The sequence below is a fragment of the Oryctolagus cuniculus genome, chromosome 15 (genome assembly GCF_051225735.1).
Source record: "Oryctolagus cuniculus isolate XC-2025 breed Fujian yellow rabbit chromosome 15, ASM5122573v1, whole genome shotgun sequence".
NCBI lineage: Eukaryota > Metazoa > Chordata > Mammalia > Lagomorpha > Leporidae > Oryctolagus > Oryctolagus cuniculus.
This window is the reverse complement of record NC_142881.1, coordinates 88,121,113-88,142,547: the sequence shown is the minus strand read 5'-3', so window position 1 is coordinate 88,142,547 and position 21,435 is coordinate 88,121,113. Positions and strand designations below refer to the sequence as shown.

General features: G+C 52.1%; 1 long non-coding RNA gene across 6 annotated transcripts in view; it reads right to left on the bottom strand.

Annotated features, from left to right (window-relative positions):
• Positions 1 to 4,747: 4,747 nt before the first annotated feature.
• The window catches only part of LOC103345547 (uncharacterized), a 33,090-nt gene continuing 16,402 nt past the window's right edge, over positions 4,748 to 21,435 (bottom strand). For 5 of the 6 annotated variants that reach the window (XR_016221845.1, XR_016221847.1, XR_016221848.1 and 2 more), the window contains exons 5-6: positions 16,895 to 16,983; positions 4,748 to 16,615 (exon numbers count right to left, since the gene is read on the bottom strand). This is a non-coding gene — a long non-coding RNA (uncharacterized LOC103345547). The remainder of the gene's footprint in view (positions 16,616 to 16,894; positions 16,984 to 21,435) is intronic. The other variant, XR_016221846.1, reaches the window with a different exon arrangement.

Here is a 21,435-nt window from a genome sequence, read left to right as displayed (position 1 = left end):
GCAGGCAATGACTGAGATTCACCTGTGCCCTACAGGGACCGGGTCAGCACAGGGAAAGTAGCAGGCATGACTCTGGAACAGATCAGGACAATAGGGACAGTTGTGGTGTCACCTCTATGCTCTCGTAGACCTGGGCGGCCGTGTGCAGCATCCCTGGCTTGCCCAAATTCTGGAACCCAGCTCCTCTTCACCCTGACCCCGGGAGAGGGCACCCAGCGTGCTCGGCTGGGTCTAGGGGGATGCCAGCAGGGCCTTTTTGTACCGTTGAGCCCTGGTGTCTGCACTGAGCTGTGGGGGGAGGGCTGCCATGGGTGCTGTGGGCTGGCCCCACTCACCCCAGGCCTGGCCCTGGTCTAGTACAGCGACCTGCTTTGAGCCCATCCCCTCTGCCTCAACCTGTCCCAGTTCCGCACAGCCTCCTGTGCCACAGCTGTCTGCTGCTGCCTGCAGAGCTGGCTGCCTGGTGACTCCGGGTGCCCTCAGGGATGGGGACGGGGCCTCTCTCTGGGCTCGTCTGGGCTCTGCAGGTCAGCCCTTGGGTCCCAGCCAGGCCCGCCTGAGCCTGGACTCTGATGAGGGAGAGATGTGCCTGGGGTCAGAGCCTCCATGGGGTGTTCCACAGTCCAGTTGTTCCCTTGAGTGTGTTCCCTTGACCTCCCCACCCCCATCAATAACTGCCTTTCAAACAAATCTCTAAATTAAAAAAAAATAAAAAGCTGTACTTACTATCAGACACAGAATCCTGGAGCCTTGGCTGGAACAGAGCTCAGAGGGATTTTTTCTAAAGATTTATTTATTTGAAAGTCAGGGTTACAGAGAGAGTTAGAAACAGAGAGAGAGAGGTCTTCAATCCGTTGTTTCACTCCCCAGATAGCTGCAATGGCTGGAGCTGCGTCAATCTGAAGCCAGAAGCCAGGAGCTTCCTCCAGGTCTCCTACTCGGGTGCAGGGGCCCAAGGACTTGGGTCATCTTCCACTGCTATCCCAGGCCATAGCAGAGAGCTGGATCAAAGAGGGGCAGCCAGGACTAGAACCGGCGCCCATATGGGATGCTGGCACTTCAGGCCAGGGTGTTAACCCACAGCACCATAGCACTGGCCCCAACACAGAGGGATTCTTGGGTTTCTCCGTTTCTGCTTTTTCCTCCATCTTAATGCTTGTAGCATGTGTCCTGAGTCTCTGAAAAATTCACCAGCTTGTGTGTCTATTCATTTGAGTGCAATGTGCCCGTTTTCCTGTACACATGTTACACTTCAGAACAACGTCTCCTGTTCCTGGCCTAAGCCTGGTGGCACTGGGTCATTCTTAGGGTCCCAGTGCCTGGTGCAGGCTCCCTCCCCATGGTTGGCCACCATGGTGCCAGGTGACAACTCATCTGTGTGCTGCCGCATCAGGCGTCTGATGCCCCAGGCCCATGTCCAGTCTCATTGCTCCAGGCTGTGACCCAGGGAGGAGCCGCTGAGGGCCCAGGTCCCTGGGACACAGCCTCCCTCCCTCGTGCTAGTCCTGATGGAGCTCCTGCTGCCTGGCTTCTGCCTGGCCCAGCGCTGGCCATGGCAGCCGCGTGGCAGAGGAGCAGTGCGTGATGTCGCCAGCCTCTTTCTCTCTCTGAGAGGGCGTCCGTCTGGGTCCCCCCCCCCCCCCCAGGTGGCTACAAAGGCCAGGGCTGGGTCAGGCCAAAGCAGAATCAGGCACTTCATCCAGTACTCCAGGGTGGGGTCAGGGGCCTAAGTCCTGGGGCTGTCTCCTCTGCTTTCCCAGGCTGTGAGCAGACAGCTGGATCCCAAGGGGAATGGCATCGGGAGGGTCCAGGCTGTGGGGTAGCAGGTAAACCCCCGCCTGCAGGGCCGGCATCTCATATGGGTGCCGCTTTGAGTCCCTGGTGCTCCACTTCTGATGCCGCTCTCTGCTCTTGTCTGAGAAAGAAGTACAAGATGGCCCAAGTCCTTGGGCCCCTGCACCTACTCAGGAGACGCCCAGGAGGCTCCTGGCTTTCAATCTGCTCACTTTCAGCTGTTGTAGCCATTGGGAATGGGCCAGCAGATGGAAGACCTCTCTCTCTCTGCCACTCCACCTCTCTCTGTATAACTCTGAGTTTCAAATCAATAATTAAAGCCTTTTTAAAAAGGTAAAAAAATAAAAAAGGAAGATATAGCTATATATGAAATACTACATCAAGGCCCATTATAGAGTGTATTTAAAATTTGATAATATAAACATAACATACACTGTTAACACAGACTTTTAAAAAGAATTTAACTCAGTCTTAGAAAACATTTTGGTACCCATTCATTTTCTTCTTCCTTACAAATATAATAGAAGAAACTGATTAATTTTTATACTGGAAGGTGGGATTCTTTGGATATTTAGACAGTTGGATATTTCTAAAATTAAGGATTTGTAATGTATATTAAAGAGTTACATATGGTATCTTTAAAAATGTATTACAAGAATGCTGGTATTAACAACTTTTTTGCCAGGAGTAATAAATAAACAGTTAGGTATATACATGCACACGTGAGTACAGAAATATGCACACATAGACATAGGATTGCCCTTCCAAAACACCTGACTCCAGAGTTTGCTGGTCACCATCACTTGACCAGAAAGCTCAGGGAAGACCTGATGGAGGAGGAGGTCTTGGTCCCAAAGCAGGAGGTGAAACTGGAGCCCCACAGATGGTTTGGCCTCAGCAGCTGGTCCTGGGCATGGGCAGCTAAATGGCGGCCCTAGGTACAGAATGCGCCAACAGCTGAGACTGTGGCACTACCAGAGCTGACCACTGTGCAGAATGGCCAGGTCATGATGAGGACCCCTGGGCATTTCTGTGCCAGCAGAGACCTCAGGAGAGGGTCCCAGACATCCTGGCCCAGGGCCAGCAGCATGGGCACCAGGGGGGACAGAGTCCCCAGGCCCAGGCATGAGGCTGTGATGGCCCTGTGCATCTCAGAGCCTCCAGGACACCTCCAGCAGATATGAAGGGCTGTTGATATGAAAAGCAGGTGTCCAGGGTGGGGAAAGTAGATAGGGACAGAGGAGCCCAGCTCTGACTGGATGCCGCTGTCCCAAGTCCCTCAGTGCCTGGCCAGGCTCAGGGCATCCATGTGGTATCCAGGTGGCCATGTCTCCTTCTGATAGAACACAGGGTTCCCTGCTCCTGAAAATGGGTGAGCAGTCCACAACCACTCTCATTAGCAGGAGGCCTGGGTGTTGGAGGCCCTTGCTGAGAGCCCAGCCACCCTTCTGGCCCTGCTATCTCATCCCATGCCCTTGATACCTGTGGAGCTCATGGTGTGGGGACGCCTGTGTGTCGACCTCAGTGTCTTCATGGCCAGAGGCTGCACAACTCGTTCCCAGCCTGTTGGGAGTGGCAGAGTTCCCAGCTGCTTATTGATTCTGACCTTACCATGTGCCGGCTCTGCCCAGTGTGCAGAGACTTCAGACCGCACCCCTGCCCCAGAACTGAGGCCATCCTGGGCATCAGCACAGGAAGTGAGAGCTGTCTATGGGGAGCCCCAGAGTTGTGGAGGGGGAAGTAGTACATGGAGATCCCTTGGCTTGGGCTGTGGTGCTCCTTGGACACATGGATGCCAGGCTCAGGGAGGAGCTTCCTTGCCGAGGGCAGGGGAGGTAGCCAGGGGCTATCCCTGCCCAGCTGTCCCTAGTCCCTGTGCTCTCGACGAGTCATACTCCTGGGAACTGGCCACCAGGTACCCACCTGCCTGGATGTGGGGCTGTCCCCATTCTGATCGGGGGACAGACCTCTGGGCAGCAGTTCCTGAGGGCTCCCTGTGCTGGTTCACGTTTGCGTGAACAGCATTCGAGCTGTGTCCACAGGATCTGGGCACCACCCGAGCAGGGGGGCAGTTGTCCAGCAGGTGCCTGGGTCAGGGGCCAGGCTAAAGGCTTATTAAACCCAGCCTGAGGGAAGGCCAGTGGTGTGACATCCAGGGCTCTGGACCTGCCTGTGGGCACACAAAATTCAGACAGGGGTGGGGGGTTGTTGTAGCTGAGGGTCCTGCCCCTGGGTCTGTGCTGGGAGGAGTGGGGCCTGTGGGCAGGTGGCAGACTTGGAGGCTGTTCCCAAAGATGTCTAGGAGAGAGGCCCCGTGGCTGGATGGTGGGCTCTTATCACTAAGGGGGATGGAGCCATCTCAGGCCTTCTCTGGTGTGACTCAGCAGCCCCCCTTAGCATGGAGATAGGGGGTTCTGGCTCCATGTTGTGCCAGAACCTGGAGAGAAAGGTGAGTGGTGGAGGGATGGTGGGCTGGCAGAGGAGGGGTTAGCTGGGGAGCAGGAACCTCAGACAGCCAATGCACGGGGGGAGGGTTGGTGGGGAGGGGCCATGGGGGATGTGGTGGTCCCAGGTGCCTCAGCCCCAGGTGCACACTCAGCACTGAGCATCTCTCAGGCAGGCCACCCAGACCTCGTCAGTTCCAGGGTGACTTCCTGGGGAGAGCTGGTGTGGGGACACTGCTCCCTCAGCCCTGGGCAGCCTGGCCCTGCTCAGGACAGCAATCCCCCAACCGCTGTGGGGGTGCTGCCACACGCCCAGGAAGGCGGACCTCTGATGGCCTGGAGCCCCCACTGACAGCAAGGGCCCCTGCCTAGCCCTGGGCTCCCTGTGCTCATGGTCACCAGCCCCTCCCTTCCCATCTCAGTCCCCTGGGCTGAGGGTTGCGGGTTCATCCTGTGAGGCCCGGGCTTTGTGGGATATGGGGCGACGGCCTTCTTTGACAAGAAGCAAGTTTCAGTGAACATACCCATTTTATTAATGATCAGGCACACCTCTTAAAGGGCAGACAGAAGGGGCGTAGCTAATTCAGGGCAACACTAAGTCTATAGGATAGAGCCAATATTGGCCCTGCTAGGCTCCTCCATCAGCTTGAAGGTCACATGGACTAGAGCCTTCCCGATGGGCCTGGGCCACACCCGGAAGTATTTCCCTGATAGGCAATTACAGGGCCAGGGTGGGGGAAATGTGCCTGTGGCTTCTGCTGCCTGCCAGCAGTCAGGCTCATCTCCTGCATGGGCTGGGCAGGCAATCCCCCAGCTAGGGGCAGAATCACCCACATCACCCTGTCTATATGGACAAAATCTCTGCCCATAGTATAGCCTTTCACTCCGCCAGGCCCATCGTGTCCCAGGCCTTTAATCCACTTCCAAAGAGGAGAGCTTAGTCTGACTGGCAGGTGGGTGTACAGATGTGGTCAGGTAGGGGCATGAGGGCGTGGTCTTCCAGCTCACAAACCTAATCCTATATGCCCGCCTACATCACAGCCCCTTCAGAGACTCCAGTCCCTTAATCCTAAGGGATGCTGAAGGCTGTAGAATCATCACATCTTCTATAGCTGCTTCCTGCTTATGAGGGGCGTAGTGCAGGCCCTGCCTTGCTGGGGCTGGGAGTCTCTGCCTAGCTCATCCAACAAGTTTGCTTTGTGAGCTGGAGCGGTCTCGGTCCCTGCCAATGTCTGTGTCCCCTGCATGGTCAGCTACTCCCAGAAGTTAAGTTCTGAAACAGATAAGCTTGTTAAGTAGCATAACAGAAGTGGAACAGGACCAAGAAGTGAACAAAAGTCCAGTGCCCCATAAGATGGAAAGAATGTACCGTATAGACTCCCACATAGTGGGTGCTGATAGATTATAAACCCATTTCACTTGAGCGTAGATTTCAATAGAAAAACACATGAGGACTTGCATGTCAGTAGCAGCTCCCAGAGAGAATTGAGAGAGGCAGGCACAGGTGTCTGAAGGGACAGCAGCACTCTTGATGTGAGGACTGTCAAAGCTTTACTCTCTTTGCTCAAAGCCTCTACTTGGCTTACAGGAATAATCAGCTGTGTCTTTTGCAATTCACCTGAGAAGACTTAAGAGGTAGAACTTTCATCTTAACCTCACTGGGGTGGGCGTGCTCAGTAGCACCTGGTGAAGTCCCTTCCATGTAAGCTATAACTGACCTGAAGAGGATCCTTCCATGAATGCCTTCCTCAAGAATTCCTGAAGTTGGAACTTTGTTAACAGTGCCTTCATTCCTTGGAACACCTTTTGCAGCTAACCTCCTGCATGGGCTAGGCAGACAATCTCCAAGCTAGGCATACAATCACCCACAGATAATGAAACTGGTTCTTCCCTGGCCCACTAGGGAGCCAGAAGTGTCTGATCAGGGACCTGTCCACACCACCTCTCCATCTCCCTTGCTTTCCAGTGAGCAGAAATTGCCCCAAGACAGCATCCCAGGGGCAAAGGTAAGGACAAGTCCTTGGCCATGGGCCAGTCATCTGGAAGCAGAGCTGGGTGGAGGGGGCACATGGGGCTTGGCAGTGGTTAGTGGGAGTGCCATAAGGTCCTGCGATGCAGTACTTGCAGGGCACCTGCTGACACCTTAACACACTCACCTGTGCCAGAACTGAGCCACAGCTCGGGGTGTCTGCCTGTCAGCTGCCAAGACTCATTGGCATGGTTGGGAGTGACCTGGCTGGAGCTCAGGGGCTCTGCCTATTGGGGTGGGGCAGCTCGGGTCAGAGGCCAGGCCACCAACACTCCCTCAGACAGAAGACCTGGGGCTCACGGTCTGTGCCTTTTCTGGCTCCTTCCTTTGAGCACACACAGAGCTCCGGAGCTGCATCCGAGAGCCACTGTCAGAAACCTGCATCTGGGCTCATGCCATCCTGTCTCATTTTCCAGCATAAACAGGTGCGCAGGATCCAGAAATGGATCAAAATGATGAAAAACCACTCCAAATACCATGGCAGCGAGAAGGTACCGTGGAGCTGAGGGCCCCTCGGGAACACTGACAGCTGAGTTGGGGTTTGAGCAGTGCCCATTCCCGTGCCAGGCACCGCCTGCCTCTCAGATGCCCAGGGGCAACTGTCCAGCCCCCAGGGACACAGGTCATGTGCACCCCTTCCCCATACACGCAAGACACTGTCTTGGTAGAAAATCTGAAGTCACTGCTGAAGACAATCCCGCATGCAGGGCAGGTGTGGTTCCAGGAGCCCTATAGGGGGCTGGCAGTGCACGGTGGAGCCAGTGCCCCTGAGCCCTTGGCCCCCAGTCACTGTGGGTCATAAGGCCCCCATCTGGGCAGATCCTCCCTCTGCCAATACTCACGGAGCCCCTGGCTTCTCCCTCCTGCTGTCTCACCCTGCGCTCCCTCCCCGAGTGGCCACGTTCACCACTCACCAGAGCCTCCTCTCTCCTGTAGTTTCAGCAGAGAATCTACAAGGGCATCCATGCTCAGGTGCGCGGGAAGATGTGGGCCATGATGCTGGAGGTGGAGAAGAAGAAGGCCCAGAATCCAGGCAAGCACACGGTACGGCTCTGCACTCAGCTCAAGGGGGCAATGCGCCTTATTTGAAACCTAATGGCCAATTCGGTATACAACCTGGTGAGTATTCTGGGATCATGTCCCAGGTCCTACCCCAACAGTCCCCAGGAGCTTGGCAGTGTTGGGATGCTCCTCCCAGGACTAGTGCCCCACAGGTCGGGGTGGGGATGGAGATGAGCCCTGTGACTACGCTGTGGAAAAGATAGTAGAGATGCGTCCTGCTGATGCCATTGCACCTGTCAGATATGTGGCAGGTGCCAAGGGCCCGAATCCCACTCCACACCATGCCACTGCCACAACCACCCACTCAGACCTTTCCAATGAGGTGAGCAGGTGCAGGACTCCATGGGTGACCCACCAAGGCCTGGGCATCCCCATCCCGCTGACCTGCCACTGACCAACTTTGCCTGGAGCCCTGGGGCCTGGCACTGCCTGCACCCATGACAGAGGCACACTTCCCTGTTCCGGCCCTGGCCTGGTGCACTTCCTGGCTTACTTCTCCCTCATGTGAGAAAGTGCCAACAGGTCACCTGTGGAGCTCACGGATCCAGCAGCTACCATGGGTGTGGAGCCTGGATTCTTACAGCAGCCTGGCCCATCCTGACATCTTGGGGGTGCAAGGTGTCCTTGCTTCTGGTCTCCCCCCTGTGCTGCATGAGCTCAGGCCCTGTAGGATTCTCCAAGAACACTGAGATGTGGGCTCCAATTCTTAGGATGCCAACACCAAGTGGCAGGATTCAGGCTGAGGGGGCGGCCAGAGGGGCTGCCTCCTCAATCTTCCTGGGCCCTTCAGTGGGTGACCCTGGTCTCCCTGAGAGGTGGGCCATCCCAGGAGAGTTCATTCTTGCCAGGGGAGGTCAGCTAGAGGCATTCTGGGGTCTGGCAGGAGGTGGGCTACAGCCATGTGTTGGGGTTCTTGCTTATGTTCATGACCGAGGGGACTCTTTCTGGGCCCTGGCCCAACTCGTGGAAAACAGCAAGCACATGATGCATGGTAGGTGGTTGGCATGTGGGGACCAGTGCATGCAAGTCCATATACAGCCCTCATTGGCTCCTGAATGTGCAGGACAATGTCCCTGTGGTGGGGCTCCCTAGAAACCAGGGCTGGCAGAGGAATCCTAGACTGAGCCAGTCCCTTTCTCTCCCCAAAACCCAAAATCCTTGCAACCAACCAAGGCCATCGTGTGTGTGGGAACTTTCAGAACAAGGGGTCCTGTCATTGGTCATATGACACAGGTCCCGAGTGTCCCTTCTAACTCACAAACTCTATGCTTCCTCTCAAGCACAGAGCCACACCCAGGGAACTTGCAGAAGGCAGCATCCCCTGTGGGGTCACCCCCTCCTCACTCCTGAGTGTCAGAATGGTCAGGAGGCACCCAGTTTGACAGCACCCACCCCAGCGGGCTGCAGGGGCAGCCTGGCCTGGGCTGTACACAGTCACCCACCTGCACCCATCTCCCAAGCAGGTCCTCTGCCCTGGCCATGTTCGTTCCCACCTGCCCCTGGCCGAGCCTCCCCTGACCCTCAGTGCTCAGGTACACCCCACCCCGGCCTTGGGCTCTCCAGCCTTCCTAGGAGGAGGCTCTAACGTGGGGGTGTGGCTGATACTACTCAGGTTTCTACAAACCAAACACCCCAAAACTGGAGCGATTCCAGCAACACCTGGGAGATATTGTGCATCGCATGCTCCCCTCCCTGGAGACAACCGGGTAAGTAAAGCATCTCCTTTCTCCTCTCGAGGGACTCTGTGCTCAGGGAGCAGAGGTCAGAGAGGGGTCCTGACTCCCTCCTGGGCCAGGCTTTGCTTGGTTACTGGGGTCTGCAGCATATTGGGTGCTGGGTTGTTTTCCAGCACTTGTTCCCCCAGAGTTTGCGTAGATTGCAGGGAGACACTGTCCCCAGGGCAGAGTGGACTGAGGGACCTGTGTCCCTTCAGGAACCTGCATGGCTGGGAGAGGGGATGCACCTGCTGCTGGGCTTCCTGCACCCAGGGGCTCTGCCACAGGGCTCAGATTAGAGGGAGTCAGGCCTGAGGCCTGGGCCCTGGGCCCTGGGCCCTGGGCCCTGAGCCCCCTCTGCCTCTTCTTAGGAGAAGGAGGGTGTGTGCCTGGAGGACTCCACCACCCACTGGTACATCCAGTGCTTCCTGGATGGGGTAAATGCCCCAGGGACCCCTTGCCCAGGAAAGCCCCTGCCCCAGTGCCTGGCTCTCTGGTCCTGGTGGCCTGTGACTCTGAACAAGGCTGAGCTCCCCCAGCCCCAGCAGACACAGGAGGGAGTCTGCTGTGCAGACCAGGCAGGTCCTGCCCTGCTGAGGGTGGTCCAAGCTGAGGCTGAGCCTTAGGGCCAGCAAGGAGGGGAAAGGTCCCACCAGGACCCATCCTGAGAGCCTGGCAAAGGCCAGAGCCCTACAGTGAGAGGCAGGAGACCCATAGACCCCCAGTGGCAGAGGCTGGTGTCAGCACAGCCCAAGGACTGACCCCTCCCCCAGGACCCTGGGGTATCTGGCATCTCCAGTGTGGCTTCCAAAGTGTGCAGATGCCCAGGGTCCAGGACAGGACATGGTCATCACTCTGGGTGTGGTTCCCTGAGTGGGTGGGGGTGCCACTGTACACCCACCCCCTGTGGGCCCTGCTGAGGCCCTGACGCGTGGGGTCCTCCAATGCCTGCTGTCCTCCAGGCGCCTTTCTCCCTGGTTCTGAGGATGTAGGACATCTATATCCTTGAGAGTGAGCACGTGCTCACCACCATGACCTATACAACTCTCAAGGTCCATCACAGTAAGTCCTCAGAGCCCACCGAGGCCAGGGTGCAGGGATGAAGGAGCTGCCTGGCTGTGGTGAGATGGACTTATGGGAGGGACTAGGAAGTTTCTGAGTCCTGGGTCTACTTGGGGAGGGCACTGAGAAACCCCTGTTACACTCCCAACCCCAGCAACACACAGTGCACAGATTGGGATGGCCAGGGTCACTGCCCAGGGAAAGCGGCCCCTGGTCCTCCAGTGCAAGGCATGACATCCATGGGTGTCCAAGGGGGCTACTCTCCCCCCATGATTCAGGGGCTGGGCTGTGGAGCTGTCCTTAGGCCCTGCTTGTGGCTTTGGCTCCTTGGCTGACCTCCACTCTGGGGTAGAGTCGAGGCCCTGCCTTTAGCTTCCCCGCCCAAGTCTGGAGCAGGTGTCCTGGCTCACTGTCCCCAGGAGCCCGGAGCACAGCTGGACCCCCACTCCAGCAAGATCAGAAGCAGCCCTGCCTGCCCAGGGGGCCTCTCACAGACTGACCCCACGCAGGCTCCTGGCACTATGACCACAGCTGTCTGCACACAGGACTCTCCTAGCACAGTGGTGGGAGGGTCCTACCTGCATGTGGGCAGGGCTAGAGGGAGGTGGGGCTGTGAGAGACCCTGTGCAGTAAAGGCCAAAGCCAGCTGGCACTGGATCCCCTTCAGCCATCTGAGGACCCCTGGTGCCCTGAGCCCAGTTATGGGGGCCGGGTCCACTCCTGTGAGCAGAGCAGGTGCAGAGGCAGGCACTGGGGGCCCCTAGGGCAGAACCCAGAGTGTAGCTGTTTGAGATTTGCATTCCTAGCCTGGGGCCTACAGAGAGCAGCAGAATCCACAGCATTGCTCCTGGTGGGCTCTGGTGGGGAGGGGTCCCCATGCTAGTCCCCTGCTGCTGCCATCAAGGACCTGAGCACCTGGGTCCCCATGCAGAGCAGAGATGGGTTTTCCCAGCTCTAGAGGCTGGCAGTGGGGGCCCAGGGGCAGGCTGTTCAAGCACTGGTGAGGCCCCATGGCAGCCCTGCCACCTCTTTATAATCAGCACTCCCTGTCCCCGAGGGCCTGGCCCAGACTCCAAGTCTGCCCCAGAGCCCCAGCTCTCACCACCACCACCTCAGCCATTTAGGAGGGGTACAGATACCTGTCCTTAGGGTGGTCCTGTGTCAGGGCACAGGGACGTCAGGTGGAGCAGGTGTTGGGAACAGCACAGGGTCCTGAGTTGCTCCCAGTGGTCCCCAGAGATGAGAGAGTGAGGCAGGGAGGTCAGGGCCCCACCACACCTGTGGGGGCTGTGCGGGAGCAGCCGGAGGGGTCCCCAGGCTGCTCACACCTTTCCCTCTGTGGTCATCAGCCTACAAGAGTCCTCAGCATCACATGGGGTGATGGGGACCCCAGGGTGACGTCAGGGCAGGCAGTCTGCAGGCCAGATGGAAGCTGTGGAGAAGCAAACCACGCCTGTTCTTCCAGAAAAGGAAATAAACATTGCAGCAGGCCCCTGGGGCAGACACGCAATCCCCAGAAGCACATTCCTGCTCCCACAGCCCTGGTGGCCAAGATCACCGGGGAGGACATGCGGGCACTGTGGGAGCAGACCAGGGCTCTAGCTTCCCACCCAGAGAGGAAGCTCCCCTGTGGGGAACTCACAGTCTCCACGTGTGGCCAGTCCCTCTGAGACTCCCGAGAGCTCGTGGGGGAGGGGAGGGCTGTGCCAGTGTGTGAGTCTCCCAAATCTGAAAATGCCCCAACACACGGAAGATGAGGAGTCTTTCGATGCTGGCAGCCAGGAAGGCCTCTGGATGTGGGCTCCTCCACGGGCCTCAGAGCCCCCGGAACCAGGGCCCATGCAGGCCGTCCTAGCCTGGGGGCCACGGCTGAGGACTCCCTACCTGTACGGCAGCCCCACACACTCTGGGTACAGTCACAGGCTGGAGCCGGCCAGAGCCAGCCCTGTGCTTGGAGACCAGGCCCAGTGCCCTCCCTGGCTCAAGGCCTCCGTGCCTCCTATTCCACGGGACACCTGGATTATGGGTGCCTCCTGGAAGAGGCTGAGCCCACCATGTGTCCTGCCCAGGCTGGGCAGCAGCCTGCCGTTCTCTACACAGAGTCCTCTACACTGGATTCAGCCCCCCACCCACCCAGTGGCCCTCCCCATCCTCTTCCTGTTTCAGGGCAGAGGGGTGTCAGGACTGCTGTGGACATCCCCAAAGCTTGAAGATGACAGCACAGAGCCAGGAGCCACTGGACTGTTCCCACCCCCACCATCAAGGAGAACCTTTAGGCCTTTATTCTTGATGCTGACGTGTATTAAATTGTTCCTATGTATTTAAGTGTTAGATTGGAACATGTCTGCTCCAGTTTTGTGACCCGCATAGCCCAGCTTCAGCAGGGCTTCTCTGTGTTTCTGACGAGTGTTGGAGGCTCCACAGCCCCCACCCCAGGCAGAGATCTGCACAGCACCCTGAAGCTAATGCCTGAGATTCACCTGTGCCCTCCAGGGGGCTGGCTCAGGGCTGGGAGAGCAGCAGTGAGTGCCCGTGAGCTCTGGGACAGATCTGGACCATAGGGACAGCTGTGGGGGGAGGGAATATCCATACAATGTTTCATTTGACAATATTGCTAGAGGAAGCTTTACAGATACAAATGTATATATTAAATAATACAGATGTCAAGTCAATAAATTTTTACCTTTAAAGACTAGAAGAGCAGAAGAACCCCAAGGGTAATGGAAGGAGGTAAAAGAAAGATAAGAACTGCAATCAATCAATCTGAATAGAGAAAACACATGACCAAAATTCCATGAACCACAAGCTGATTTCTGCAAGGATCAGTGAAAATGACAAACTATTCTCTAGAGAAGACAAAAGAAAAGGAAAGACGCAAGTTATTTCAGATCAGAAATAAAGAAGCAGACATCACTACTCACCTCACAAAAAGGATCGGGGAACTCTATGGAAAATCATAAGCCAGTTCTTTAGACAACATTGATAAAGTGGATGATTTTCTGTAAACACACAAAGTGCCAAATGTCACTCATGTAAAAATAGGAAATCTGATCATATTGTACTCAAACAGATTGAAGTAGTAAGAAAGAAATCCCATGAAGAAATGTGCAGGGCCCAATGGCTTCACTGGTGGGATAGCCAACACATATCAAGGATGATTAAAACCAGAATTCAGAAACCCTCTCGATGCCGATGAAGAAGAAGTGCCTGCCATTTGATGTCAGGGCACCAGTATGAGCCTGATGTGAAAATAAAACTACATCATACAGAAAACTACAAACAAGTATCACCTGTGAATATACAAAAATGATCAGCAAATGGAATCTAGCATAATAAAAGGTTTACACACTCTGATTAACTGAGCATAATTCCAGGAATTCAAGGATGGTAAACACGAAAGGGCAATCAATGTAATAAACAGAATAAGGACACACACACAGGCCTTTAGAGACACAGCAAAGGTATCTGAAAAAACTGAGTGTGTCTCTATACCCCAAACCCATCCTCCTCTGACTATTTTAGTAAATAGTAAAACCTATGAGAGATCAGGTACGTTTTCAGAGAAGAACATTGACACCATATTGCATACAAGTGTGCTAGTCCCACAGAACCCAGATGTGGCATTATGTTCCTAGCCATCTTTCTGACTAGGAAATGACTTCTGCATAAAGTTTCAAAGGAAGACCACAAGGAGACCTTAGCCTCTCCTTCTGAGAACGGATAGTTACCAACTTACACCACCCACTGCTACCTGATCAAGTCTGGAAAGTTCTTGAAAAACCAAAATGCACCTCCCGAGGCAAGGGTTGTGAGAAGACAAGTTTGCCAGCTTTCACCTGGGCAATGCCCACAACCCACAGTGGTTGAACCAGACAGTGGACAACACTGAGTCAGGTGTGAGGGGTCTTCAGAGAGTTCATGGGAAATACACATTAACTGTTAAACTCCATTGATCCAGGGAGGTTTTGAAGAAAGACATAGACCACCATCAGGAGGAGGAAGCAAATCTTCCTGTTGGGCACCTGGATGGTCTATGATCTATGGTCAACATAGATATAATAGACTGATTCAGAAAGACACAAACTGCTAAAACTGACTCCAGTAAAACTAAAAACTCTGAATATACTTATAATTTGAAAAGAGATTGCTGTATCAGAAAAACAAAAAAACCATGAAGAAAAGTCCAGGACCAGATGGCTCCAAAGGCGAAAACACACATTTAAAGGATAATTGAAGTCCTTGATTCGCAAACTCTCCCAAAAAGGAGACAAATAGGAAAAACATTCCATTTTATTCCATCAGACCAGCATTAGCCCAACAGCCAACACAAACAGATCATAAAGAAAATGGCACACAAATATCTGTTATGAATGTGTCCCATGCCTCAACAAAAGGTTACCAAACCCTATCCAGAAGCCCAACAAAAGGTTCGCACACTCTGTGCATCTGGGAATTACTTCAGTAATGCAAGGATGGCTACCATATAAAAATCAATATATCACAGAACAGAATAAACATGGGAAAAGCCTACAAAGCACCCCTATAGACACAGCAACCTATTTTGCATAAACTTAATTACCTTTGAGATATTAAAGAAATCACCAAATTAGGAACAAAGGCCAACCTCGGCCGGACAACGATCTTTCATGAAAAATGCACACAGCGCGGCATCACACTGAATGCAGTAACCAGAAACCATCCTCGGAGCCCAGGAAACAGACAAGCATGTTCGCTCCTACTCCTGGGTCAGGGGGCTCAGAGGTCTAGAGCAGGGTGGCTGGGCCATCAACAAGGACACAAAGGGGAACACGGGCCGTTCCGGGAGCAGGCAGAGCCACCTCTGCTCTCCACAGCTGCTCACACACTGGGCAAAGTTCCAGGGTCCGCACAGCACCACTGCGACTCCGCCCACGCCCTGCTCCCTGCAGGACCCCAGAGCAACAGGCAAGGTGCAGAGGCCTGGCCCAAGCCAGCAGGGAAGCCCCCAGCAGGAACCCGGGACACCCCCTCACTCACCACAGGGAGCCCCGTTGTGCTTGCTGGACATAGGCCCGCGAAGGCCTTTGCTTCAATGCTGCCTCAGGCCTTCAGTGCAAGGCCCACCCGTGGGAGCCGCCGCCCAGCGCCCTGCTCCACCCACGATGCCCCCTGCAGTTCCCATGGAGCACCCAGGAAGCCAGTGGCCTCGGTGTGGTGAGGGCGCTGTGGCCTGCGCTGAGACCCAGCACACACAATGGCTGCCTCCACCCACCTGGGCCCCTGCACCCGCATGGGACCTGGAAGACTCCAGCCTCTGTGGCCATTTGGAGAGGGAACCAGCAGGTCAAGACTTGGCCTTCCAAAGAAGTAAATAAATCTTTTAAAAAAAATAAATGAACACCTGTGCATGGAATTCAAAATTTTTCATACCAAATAAACTTCTCTCTATTTCCTTATTTCTTTTCATCTGAAAGGCTCACCACACCACACACACACACACACACAACACACACAACACACTTATATCCACTACTTCACTCTCCAGTGTCTGCAATAACCAGGGCTGTGTCTCACGAACACACACGCACACATACACACACACAATCCAATCTGTAGCTCTGAATTCAAATACACAAATAGCCTTAAAAACATAAAATCAAATAGGGGCCAGCATTCTGGCATGATGGGTAAAGCTGCCGCCTGTGGTGCCAGCATCCCATGTGGGCACCGGTTCCAGTCCTGGCTGTTCTGCTTCCAATCCAGCTCCCTCCTTGCCCTGGAGGGCAGTGGAGGATGGCTCAGGTGCTTGGGTCCTTGTATTCCTGTGGGGGACCTGGGGAGGCTCCTGGCTCCTGACTTCAGATTGGTCCGGCTATTGCGGACTGTTGCGGCCACTTATGGAATGGACCAGCAGATGGTCCCTGCTACTGTTCCTGGGAAACAGCCGAGGATGGACCAAGTATTTAGGGCCCTGCCCTATGTGTGAGACCTCCATGAAGCTCCTGGCTTTGACCATCTCTGTAGCCTCTGTGGCCATTTGGAATGAACCTGTGAATAGAAGTACTCTGTCTGTCTTAACTCTGCCTTTCAAATAAATCAATCTTTAAAAAACATTAGAAACAAAAAAATGGTCTTCAGCAGGTGCCACTGCAGGCAAAAATGGAAATGAAAAGCAACCATCCTGGGAGAGGCAGAATCACCCCTGTTCTCCCCTAGCATGAGCTCACATTCAGAAAAGTGCTAAGCAATCCACAGCAGTAGTAGAACTCCCAGCATGAGAGCAATATGCAAAGAAGAATGGCATGGCACAGGCTGACAGGGAAGAATCACAAAAGGAAACTAGAAGTCTTCCTCACTCACCTTAAAAGGTCTCTATGCTGGATCAGAGAAACAAGTCCACGAGATTTTCCACTTCGCACGCTGCTTCAGCCCAGAGCCCGAGGCTCAGGCAGAGGTAGCAGCCGACCATGGACCTGAGAGCAGCTGGGCCAGGTGGCTTCCATGGAGCACCAATGGGAAGCAGCCGGCTGCTGGAAGAACCACCACACGTGGTGCTAGGTGCAAAGGCCTTGGTGAAATCCACCTCAAACACGGAGGCTGCACACACATTCCCTGGGAGAGAATCCGCCCCATCAGGGACACGCCCTGGGAGCAGAGACTCGGAAACTCACACACAGCCACCTCTAGCATCCAAGCTGTCAGAGGTGCCCAATGGAGGAGGGGCAGGCAGGTGATCACCCGGTCCCTCAGGGGAATCGGCTTCTGGCCCCCAGTGCGGTTTTCCTCTAGGTATCCACACTGACACTGACCTGGAACACGGAGGTCACAGAAGTGCCTGACAGCCACGTCTCCAGAAAGATGAAGCGCAGAGATGACACTGTCTTCCAGGGTTCCATGCCTAACACAGAAAAGTACATAATCATAGCATCAAGGAGCAGAGCAAAGGGGCTTATAAGCTGGTAAGAGGTCCACAGTTCATGTGAAATGGATGGAAACATTGATTCTAATTAGGCTGTGATACAGTTAAGGAATTTTTGCAAAAAGTAACGGAAAATTTTTGAAAGAAGGTACAAATATAGTGGGTTTAATTAAAATGGGTAAAATATGTCCTGGTGGATGTTCCAAGAAGGTGGAGCATGGAGGGAACTTACTAATCTTGCTCAGGAGAAGATAGTTTTTAAAAAGTAGAGACAAAGTAGCCTAAGGGAAGAGTTAGGGAAAAATGGTAGAAGAAACTCTACCAAAATTAGAGGGACAAGGTGGACCTCCATGGAGGGTGTGGGCGCCCATGGCTCAGGACTCCAACTTCTGGGAGCCAATGCAACAGCGCTGGAAAGTGAGGTGAGACTAGACTGCAGCAGTCCAAGCCACTGGTGAAAAAGCGGCAGGAAAAGCCTAGAGGGAACCAGCCTCGGTGCCCCATGGGGGAAAGTGTATCAGCCAAGTAGAGGAGGAAAAAAAAAAAAAGAGGAAGGGACGGACATGTTTCCCTCTCCTGAATCACTTTGCAATGGTGTACCACAACAAACCGATAGAGTGGGTGCCGTTTTGGATATACATACAGCTGCAATAGCTCGTGGCTACACCCGGCACCCAGCCAAGCAGAGACTCCTGACTCTGGTGGGGAGAACTAACAGGGGGCTAAGAGCTGGTGACTGTGTGAAGCTTGTGAACTGGGAATGTGAAAGAAACTGAGGGTGTGTGGGAGGAATCACGATGTGGCTGGGACTCTGAGTAGTCTCACTGGGAGACTCCACAAGCTCAGGGGTTCCTGGTTACCTGGTGAGAGACATTGCTGGGGAATCTGAACTTACACTGAGGACCACACAGATCCTTGAGCAGACAAATACTATATCCTCTGGGGCTAGCTTTCAGACACTGGTCTCCATAGAGGAGAAGAGCTCAGCTGAGCAGTATACCTTGCTTTTGATTGCAAAAATAGAGAAGATTTGCCACACCAAACCTGGGTGTATCACCTTAGGCACGCCCTTACCCCTGGAGAACTGAACATAGTTCTCTGGACACAACCACTACAAGCCTCTAGAGATTCACTGAGCAGACAGTCCACTTATCTACAGAGTCATAATACAATGATAAAAGACACTACAGCAAAAAAAATAAAAAAGAGGAATACCAAACATAGCTCATTAGATTATATAGAGTAATAAAAATCAAATGCACAAAGTACTAAAATTCATGCAGGACATGAAAGATAATTTATCCCATGAAATTGAGATCTTAAAGAGGAATCAAAATGAAATGAAGAATTTATAGAACATGAAATTGAGATATTAAAGAGAAATCAAAATGAAGAATTCAATAGGATAAATAAAAATGCAGTGGAGAGCATTAAAAACAGAATTGGTGAAGCAGAAGAGAGACTATCGAACTAAGAGGACAAAGCACAGCAAAGTATACAGTCAAATCAAGACAAGAAGAGGAAATTAGAAAACTGAAAAACACTGTTGGGAATCTACAGGATACTATAAAAAAAAAGTATGGGTACTAGGAGTCCCTGAAGGCATGGAGAGAGAGAAAAGATTAGAAGGCCTTATTAGTGAAATAATAGCAGAAAACTTCCAGGGTTTGGAAAGAAAGGGACCTCCAACTATAAGAAGCACACAGAACTCCCAACTGACATGACGAGAAAAGATCCTCACCATGGCATACTGTCTTCAAACTCACCACAGTGAAATATGAAGAGAAGATTCTAAAACGTGCATGAGAGAAACACCAGGTTATTTTCAGAGGCTCTCCAATTAGACTCATAGTGGACTTCAAACCCTACAGGCTAGGAGATAGGCAAGATACAGTCCAATTCCTAAGAGGAAAAAAAAAAAAAACTCATCCCAGAACATTATACCCTGCAAAGCTCTCATTTGTTAATGAAGGTGAAATAACAACAAACAGAAATTGCAATAATTTGTCACCTTCAGTCCAGCCCTGCAAAAGATGCTTAAAGATGTGCTGCACAGATACACAGAAACTCAGACACATGGTCATCAATACGAAAGAAGGTAAAGGAAGAAAATCTCTCAGTAAAAGGTCAAAGGAAGTTCAAAGTATAAATTATGAATGTCTTTGGAAGCTAGCAGGGCAAAGTCCTTCCTTATCAGTAGTCACATGGAATGCAAGTGGCCTCAACTCCCCAGCATAAAGACACAGACTGGCTGAGTGGATTAAAAAACAAAACTCATCTTTTTGATGCCTACAAGAAACACATTTCACTAACAAAGATGCATGGAGACTGAAAGTGAAAGGATGGAAAAAGATATTCCATGCCTACAGAAACCAAAAAAGAGCTGGTGTAGCCATCTTAATGTCAGACCAAATAGGCCTTAACACAAGAACTGTTAAAAGAGAGAAAGAAGAGCATATGTATAGAATGATTAAGGGACCAATGCAACAGCAAGATGTAACTATTATAAAGGTATATGCACCTGATTACAGGGCACCTGGCTATCTAAAAAGAATGTTAAGGGATCTAAAGGGAGACATAGACTACACCACAATAGTACTGGGGGAATCAGGTTTCTACTTTCAGCAATGGACAGATCAACCTGACAGAAAACCAACAAGGAAACAGCAGATTTAGTTGACTCTATAAAACAAACAGACCTCACAGATATCTACAGAACTTTTCATCCTACAGTTGCAGAATAAACACTCTTCTCAGCAGCACATGGAACTTTGCCAGGAGTGATGACATACAAGGCCATACAGCAAGTCGCAGCAAATTCAAAACAACAGAAATCATACCATGCATCCTCACGGACCACAACAGAATGAAGCTAGAAATCAGCAGCTCAGGAATCCCTAGAGCATATGCAAACACATGGAGACTGAACAACATGCTCCTGAATGAACAGTGGGTCACAGAAGAAATCAAAAGAGAAATCAAAACATTTCTGGAAACAAATGAAGATGACAACACAACATATCAAAACTTAAGGGATACAGCAAAAGCAGTGTTAAGAGGAAAGTTTATAGCAATGCATGCCTATTCCAAGAAATTGGAAAGGCACCAAATAAATGAGCTCTCAAAGCTTCTCAAGGATCTGGAAGAACAACAGCAAACCAAACCCAAAACTAGAAGGAGAACAGAAATTATTAAAATTGGAGAAGAAATCAAAAAAATTGTATCCAAAAAACAATACAAAGACCAATAAAACGAAGAGCTGGTTTTTGAAAAAATAAACAAAATTGACACATCATTGGCCCAAATAACCAAAAAAGGAAAGAGAACATCCAAATCAATAAAATTACAAATGAAAAAGGAAATGTAACAACTGACACCACAGAAAGAAAAAGAATCATCAGAAATTACTACAAAGAGCTGTATGCCAACAAACTGGGAAACAGCAGAAATGGATAGATTTCCTGGACACATACAACCTACCTAAATTGAGCCATGAAGATAGAGGAAACCTATACAAGGCCGGCGCCGCGGCTCACTAGGCTAATCCTCCACCTTGCGGCGCCGGCACACTGGGTTCTAGTCCCAGTCGGGGCGCCGGATTCTGTCCTGGTTGCCCCTCTTCCAGACCAGCTGTCTGCTGTGGCCCAGGAGTGCAGTGGAGGATGGCCCGAGTACTTGGGCCCTGCACCCCATGGGAGACCAGGATAAGTACCTGGCTCCCGCCATCGGATCAGCGTGGTGCGCCGGCTGCAGCATGCCAGCCGCAGCGGCCATTGGAGGGTGAACCAATGGCAAAGGAAGACCTTTCTCTCTGTCTCTCTCTCTCACTGTCCACTCTGCCTGTCAAAAAAAAAAAAAAAAAAAAGAAAGAGAGAAAACCTATACAGACCCATAACCAAGATGGAAATTGAATCAGTAATAAAGGCCCTCCCAATAAAGAAAAGCCCAGGGCTGGATGGATTCACTGCTGAATCCTACCAGACATTTAAAGAAGAACTAACTCCAATTCTTCTCAAGCTATTCAAAACAACTGAAAGAGAGAGAATCCTCCCAAATCCTTTCTACAAAGCCAGCATCACCTTAATTCCTAATCCTGAAAAAGATGCAACAGAGAAAAAGAATTATAGACCAATTTCCCTGATGAACACAGACACAGCAATCGTCAACAAAATTCTAGCCAATCAATCCAACAACACATCAGAAAGATCATCCACCCAGACCAAGTGAGGTTTATTGCTAGTATGCAGGGATGGTGCAATATTTGCAAATCAAACAAGGTGATACACCACATTAACAAACTGCTGAAAAAAATATGGCTATCTCAATAGATGCAGAGAAAGCATTTGATAAAATACAACTCTTTCATGATAAAAACTCTAAGCAAATTGGTATAGAAGGAATGTTCTTCAACACAATCAAGGCAATTTATGA